Below are 7118 nucleotides of genomic sequence, written 5' to 3' on the forward strand. Positions count from 1 at the left end.
TAATTGGCAAAATTTGAAGGGAATAGCGTGGATTTAAATGCAACCAAATTGGGAAAAATAAAGGCGAGGAGAAAACCATTTACATTGTTTAATTAGCAAGAATTAAGAGGATAAAATGGAGTAGAAAACTTAAGTCCAAGCAACAATCATCCACAATGGAGTTTTAGAAAAAGATTTAAAAAGATTTTGGTATTTTTGTTATGAAAAATGATGAAGAAATGCAAGAAACAAGGTAATAACAGAAATCTCAAGGATTTCACAACCCACAAAATGGCACTCGGTCGAGTGCTGAGTCCACTCGGTCGAGTGCCCGTTCACTCGGTCGAGTGCCCTCTCCACTCGGTCGAGTGACTCACTTCCAGAAATTTTCAAGTTTCTGGAAATTGGTCCACTCGGCCGAGTGGTAGGGTTCACTCGGTCGAGTGACTGGTACTCGGTCGAGTACTAGCTCGCACTCGGTTGGGTGCCTCTCTATGGTTTTCAATTTCCGACTAAGAATTACTATTCTTATACTAGCGATTACTTTACTAACAATTATTACTAGTCACACTCTACTATAGCACTAGTGAAATCCAAACATATATGCGGTATTGAAATGTTAAAGGACGGGGCTATTGCCCCTCACACACTGTAACAGCCCAAGGTAACCTGCTAGCGTGATATTGTCCGCTCTGGGAGACACAACTCCCTCACGGCTTTAAAACGCGTCACTGTGTTAGAGTAGCGCAGCGGCTGGCCCTAACCCACAGGATATTGTCCGCTTTGGGCAAGGGCACACCTTGCACCCTCACGGATTTGTTCTGGCAAGGGCACACCTTGCACCAGACGCGTCACACTAGGAAGAGGTAGCCACATGATTATAAACCATGCTTCGTTCCCCTCTTCTACCGATGTGGGAAGGTCACCTTCCCTCCTCCCCAGAGGAGAAGGCAGCGTCCTCGCTGCCCACCGGCACAGGCCCCGGCTCTGATACCATTTTGTAACAGCCCAAGGTAACCTGCTAGCGTGATATTGTCCGCTCTGGGAGACACAACTCCCTCACGGCTTTAAAACGCGTCACTGTGTTAGAGTAGCGCAGCGGCTGGCCCTAACCCACAGGATATTGTCCGCTTTGGGCAAGGGCACACCTTGCACCCTCACGGATTTGTTCTGGCAAGGGCACACCTTGCACCAGACGCGTCACACTAGGAAGAGGTAGCCACATGATTATAAACCATGCTTCGTTCCCCTCTTCTACCGATGTGGGAAGGTCACCTTCCCTATACCATTTGTAACAGCCCAAGGTAACCTGCTAGCGTGATATTGTCCGCTCTGGGAGACACAACTCCCTCACGGCTTTAAAACGCGTCACTGTGTTAGAGTAGCGCAGCGGCTGGCCCTAACCCACAGGATATTGTCCGCTTTGGGCAAGGGCACACCTTGCACCCTCACGGATTTGTTCCGCAAGGGCACACCTTGCACCAGACGCGTCACACTAGGAAGAGGTAGCCACATGATTATAAACCATGCTTCGTTCCCCTCTTCTACCGATGTGGGAAGGTCACCTTCCCTCCTCCCCAGAGGAGAAGGCAGACAAGGTAACCTGCTAGCGTGATATTGTCCGCTCTGGGAGACACAACTCCCTCACGGCTTTAAAACGCGTCACTGTGTTAGAGTAGCGCAGCGGCTGGCCCTAACCCACAGGATATTGTCCGCTTTGGGCAAGGGCACACCTTGCACCCTCACGGATTTGTTCTGGCAAGGGCACACCTTGCACCAGACGCGTCACACTAGGAAGAGGTAGCCACATGATTATAAACCATGCTTCGTTCCCCTCTTCTACCGATGTGGGAAGGTCACCTTCCCTAACCCACAGGATATTGTCCGCTTTGGGCAAGGGCACACCTTGCACCCTCACGGTTTGTTACGCGAGGGCACACCTTGCACCGGACGCCGCGTCACACTAGGAAGAGGTAGCCACATGATTATAAACCATGCTTCGTTCCCCTCTTCTACCGATGTGGGAAGGTCACCTTCCCTTAGGGAAGGTGACCTTCCCACATCGGTAGAAGAGGGGAACGAAGCATGGTTTATAATCATGTGGCTACCTCTTCCTAGTGTGACGCGTCTGGTGCAAGGTGTGCCCTGCTAACAAATCCGTGAGGGTGCAAGGTGTGCCCTTGCCCAAAGCGGACAATATCCTGTGGGTTAGGGCCAGCCGCTGCGCTACTCTAACACAGTGACGCGTTTTAAAGCCGTGAGGGAGTTGTGTCTCCCAGAGCGGACAATATCACGCTAGCAGGTTACCTTGGGCTGTTACACACACGAACACGTAACAATCATTCTCAAAACACAGTATACACATTACTCTTTTTATCCAATTTCTACATGCTATCACATACCATATAAACAAGTATATCATACAAGATTCCTATCAACTGGCTACAACACACATGCAAATTATGGCTTCAAAACTCACCGTATTCATACATCCAATGCTCATACAAATAAGTGCATTTCATATGAAACAATCCTCTACTCACATCAAATATATCTTACTCAAGTAAACATTTCAATTTCGTCGTTTCAACTATCACATGTTACCATTTAACACACAACCTCTATATCATGCAAAACTATAACACAAGTATAATCATGCAATATTTCACTTCACGTTTCCCGACTCATAACCATCCACGTAGTGACCAACCGAAACAATAGGATCTAGTTTTGAAATGAGGGATCCTACTCACCAAAAATCGACCTCCTATTGTACTCATGTCGGGTTCATTTTATTAGACACTCCTAGATTCATTTTGGTTAATTGGTTTAGGTTCCAAAATCGTCGCTCTGATACCACTTTGTAACACCCCCTTCTTACCCGGCAAAGGTAATTCTTACCCGGCAAAGGTAATTGGGAGATGTTGCCATCTCGGTTTCCCGAGGCGGTAAATCGGAGATACAATTAAGAAACATTTATTATAAATAAATAAGTTTAGTGATTACAAACCATAAACGTAAACAAATGATAAATGCAAACTATACAAATTACAAGTCGACTACCATCTATGTCATCTATGCTATGCTACTCGACTCCGAGTCCAAGGCGCGGCCCAAATCCCGATCACGTTAACAAGCAAAACCTGTACTTAACCTTCTCCCCATATGATCGGAAATATCATATGGATCGACAGAGGCCATCCCGGAAATAGGTGACAATTACACAGACACACAAACGTCAGTTTCAATAAATAAAGTGTGACACAACTCAAAGTGTGTGAGTATGCAACATGACTATAATATGAATGAGACGTTATCAAACAACCACCACACTGGTACCGGGACACGCCCAGACGTACCCACAACCACCACGGTACCGGGACACGCCCAGACATACCGACAACCACAAATAGGTACCAGGACACACCCAGACGTATCGGGTCTGGAAGCAAACCAGATCTCCTGCCAGACGTCGTGTCTCAACTAGATGAGTCCCTCCAAACTCAAGTCATTAATATGCACATCTCTCTTGGAGTGGGAAGCTCCAAGAGGCGACCCGAGTGTGAGACGGTCTCCCGACCGCCTCACGTCTCCTCAACAACAAGTAACCAACATAAACCTTCATACCCTCCAATATACATGACAACACAATAAATGCAAGATACCACACAATATGCCAATTACCGACTCATCAAGTTATCTTAACCAATATTATGTTATAATGCATCTCCCGTACCATATGAATACGACAACATGTTATAATGCAATAACCACTAAAACACGACTCACATTACCATTCAAATATATTAAAACTGAGTAGGATTAACCTACCTTTTAGTATACTCCGTAAACATCTAAATAATAATAATCTTCCACAAAAACCGTCACCTAAATATAATAATTAAAAATAATTAATTACTAACTAATCTAATCTAATTAAATACGAATTCAATTGATTAAATATAAACCCGTCTTAAGCTATTCAAATCCCGTCTCAATTACTCACACCCGAATTCCCTCCTTAGCTTCGACAACCACCACACCCCGCTGCCACCGTGGACCACCACCACCGGCCATGGTGGTCCACGACCAGCAACCCAAACAGTGGCGGCAATAACCACCACGACAGCCCCACCATAACACGACACACACACACACGCACAACCCAACCAACACCGCCACCCCTCGTCTGCGCCAGCCACCATCATCACCCCTCGCCGGCGCCGGCCACCAACGTGGTCTCCCCTGACCACGGTGGACCCAGTCACCAGCCCACAACCACGACCACAACAACCAAAACAGTTGACAAGCACAACAACAACAACAAACACGACTAACACTATCAACCCGACACCCTCCCTAAATGTCCCATTTTCGACCACCTAACCCCCCTGATGTGGCTAAAGTCGTATTACCAAATCAAAGTAAAACTATCTCAGGACTAACAAGAATAGCTAGTGATAAGATAGGTATCGAATCCACAGGGAGGCGGTAAAAGCTAAGTCTAAGAGTATTTAAACTGTCTATAAGTAACCAATTTCGGGGGTTTTGTTTTGAGTTGATTCTAACAAACTAATTGCAATAAATAAAGGATGAACAACAATATTATTAAAAGTCTAGGAATTAGGTTCACTAGGTCAATCAGTCGGGGATTATCAATCAATTACTAAATCTATCAAGTTGTTTAAGGTCATAAGATCGGTCGACTCCATTATGCCCTTTAGATCGATTCTAACATGCGGTCGCTATGATTAGATACTTTCTATTTGATTATCGCAGCCTATATCAATTCTAACCCGGTCGGCGATAGGATCGATTCGCTACACTAATTAATAACTCAGGCCTCAAGTGATTAACTAGAAGAATTACAACAATCAAACAACAACTTTAATGATATATCAATAGCAACTAATTGATTTTCCCTTCTTAATTAACCTAGATCCCCTTCATCCTAGATGAGGGGATTAGCTACTCATGATTATAATAACAACAACAAACATGATTAAAGATGAAAACATAATTGCAAGATGAAAACAATAATTGAAGAACATAAAACAATGATTTAATTAAAGAGGAAAGATTAGTACCATACAAAAGGAAGATTAGGGTTCTTAAGAGAGTTTTCCAAAGAATACTTAGCAAAATATAACGTAGGTTAACAATAAAACCCGAGTCTTTAATTTATAACAAAAGATTAACGTTTTAGGAAATTCCGGAAATAAACCCGCCAGAAAGGATCCTCGATCGAGTCAGAGGTGACTCGATCGAGGACGGCTGCTCGATCGAGTCAGCAGTGACTCGATCGAGGAACTAGCTCACAGGTTCTTCTTCTCTTCTTTGACTTCTAGTCTTCATGATTCCTCGTTTCCCGTGCCATGCTTCGTGTATTCTTCTATGCCGTCTCCGCCATGCTAATCTTAGCTTGATCATACTCATAACGAGTCATTTCTGCATCAAAACACAAAATAGCTAAAGATTCGACAATTCATTGAAATAAAGCATATAAATGATATAATAGGCACGAAACGGTATGTAAAACGGTATAAAGGGAGCTATAAAAGTATATATGAAAGTGATACATCAAACTCCCCCAAACCAAACATTTGCTTGTCCTCAAGCAAAGCAGTCAGACCAAACAAAGAACAACAAACATATGGTGAATGAATAACTCAGAGCAAATGTCTAGGCACATACAAGACTCAGCTGTCCATATCTATAACAAAGTAATGACCGAAGTTGTGCTAATAAAACAAATTCAAAAAGCACGGGTAATAGACTCACGCAGCTCTTACTCAAGATGTGACATGATACCGAGACTCAACCAAACACTTTTCAACCTTGCAAGACCATTCTGTCGGATTCTCGCGGTTTCACTCATGCACTCATAACGGGTGATTTATGTAAGATAGAAAGAATTAGACTCTCACTCAACTTATGAGATATGCATGCAATCTAATGTGATAAGAAATTCTCCAACTAATACGCATTCACGAAACAGACCAAGTACATGTATCAAGGACAGAATGGTGGTAAAGTGGCATGGGTATAGAAGTGGCTTGTGCAAAAGCACGTATGGGTATGTGAGGCTCAGACGGTAGTCGCAGCTCTAGACACCAATAGCCAAAACTAATAAGTAATAAATCAAACATCCAACTGGAGAAATAATCTCAACTTTGACAACATATGAGAGAAATGTAAAGGCTCTCCAAATGTGCATTAGACTCCAGTAATTACCACACACGACCTCCTAACAAAACTGAATGAAGCATACATTTTTTCTCTTCTTTTCTCTTTTGAATCTTTTCTTTTTTTTCCGAAACTTTTTCTTCTTCTTTTTTTTCTCTTTTCTTTTTCTTTTTTTTTTTCTCTTTTCTTTCTTTCGAGACTTTCATTTTTTTTTCTAGCCGCTTCATAATACTTCTCTTTTTCAACATAAGAGGTCACACAATTGTTACAAAAAGATAGCTACTACCCATATGACAAATAAAGTCCCAACCCAACCAAAGTAGCTATAACAATAAGGCTCAAACAACTGCGACTGTCCCGAAAAAGGTAGGCAAATTCTGGAATGTAGCTAAGAAATAGGATATAAAATGGCTACATGGTTCAAACGGGCTAACAGAACTGGGTAATGTAAGGCTTATTTGAACAATGAGAATCGCTTATCCACATGTACTTAATCAAATGAACGCGCAAAAGCTAAGAAACTAATGTCACACTTATGCAGTTTGATATTACATATACCACAAGGAGACCACACTCATTAGCCTAAATAACAATGAGACCGGTTTATTAATGTTCCCGGCCTAGGAAGCTCTAAAGACCTCAGAAATTTAAGTGGTTTACCAACAAAATAAAGTCAAGTCTACTCGGCATAAGGCATATTGTGACGGTCAAGACTTGAGTAAAGAGCTTTGTTCATCATAGCTAACAGGTCAAAACAACGTACATGGACAACTAAATGAGACTCAAATGCAAAGACAAAGCAAGTTATCATCATTGCTATACAATTCACCTTGACTCGACTTAAAATAAACAAAAAATAAATAAAAGACATGTTTTTGGATTTTTTTAATTTTTCAATTTTTTTGAATTTTTGATTTTTTTTTCACACAACAATAAATAAAAGCACACAACGG

The sequence above is a fragment of the Silene latifolia genome, chromosome X, assembly GCF_048544455.1.
Source record: "Silene latifolia isolate original U9 population chromosome X, ASM4854445v1, whole genome shotgun sequence".
Taxonomy (NCBI): Eukaryota; Viridiplantae; Streptophyta; class Magnoliopsida; order Caryophyllales; family Caryophyllaceae; genus Silene; species Silene latifolia.